Source organism: Penaeus monodon, chromosome 30 (genome assembly GCF_015228065.2).
Source record: "Penaeus monodon isolate SGIC_2016 chromosome 30, NSTDA_Pmon_1, whole genome shotgun sequence".
Lineage (NCBI taxonomy): Eukaryota > Metazoa > Arthropoda > Malacostraca > Decapoda > Penaeidae > Penaeus > Penaeus monodon.
Genome location: NC_051415.1, coordinates 19,979,815 through 19,980,071, shown reverse-complemented (window position 1 = coordinate 19,980,071; position 257 = coordinate 19,979,815). Strand labels below are relative to the sequence as shown.

The 257-nt window shown below is 31.5% G+C and overlaps 1 protein-coding gene across 1 annotated transcript in view; it reads left to right on the top strand.

Annotated features, from left to right (window-relative positions):
- LOC119592376 (villin-1-like) overlaps positions 1-257 on the top strand; it is a 108,943-nt gene that overhangs the window by 106,108 nt on the left and 2,578 nt on the right. The window lies entirely within an intron of this gene.

Here is a 257-nt window from a genome sequence, read left to right as displayed (position 1 = left end):
GTCATGCGAAATATGTAGATTAAAGGTTGTGAATATGCTAATTCGACTTTGCATGTTAAAGGTGTGTGTTGCTTTGCCTCTGAGGTCAAGATTTATATTTATTCACAAAAAAAATAGATAAAAAATAACAAGAAGAAAAATAGAAAATAAAAGAATAAGATGCTTACGGCTCTAAACCTCGTTTATGAGTTTCTTCGAAGCAGGGATTTTCCTGGGCTGAATTTTGTAAAGTTTTTGATGAAGAAAGAAAAAGGAAG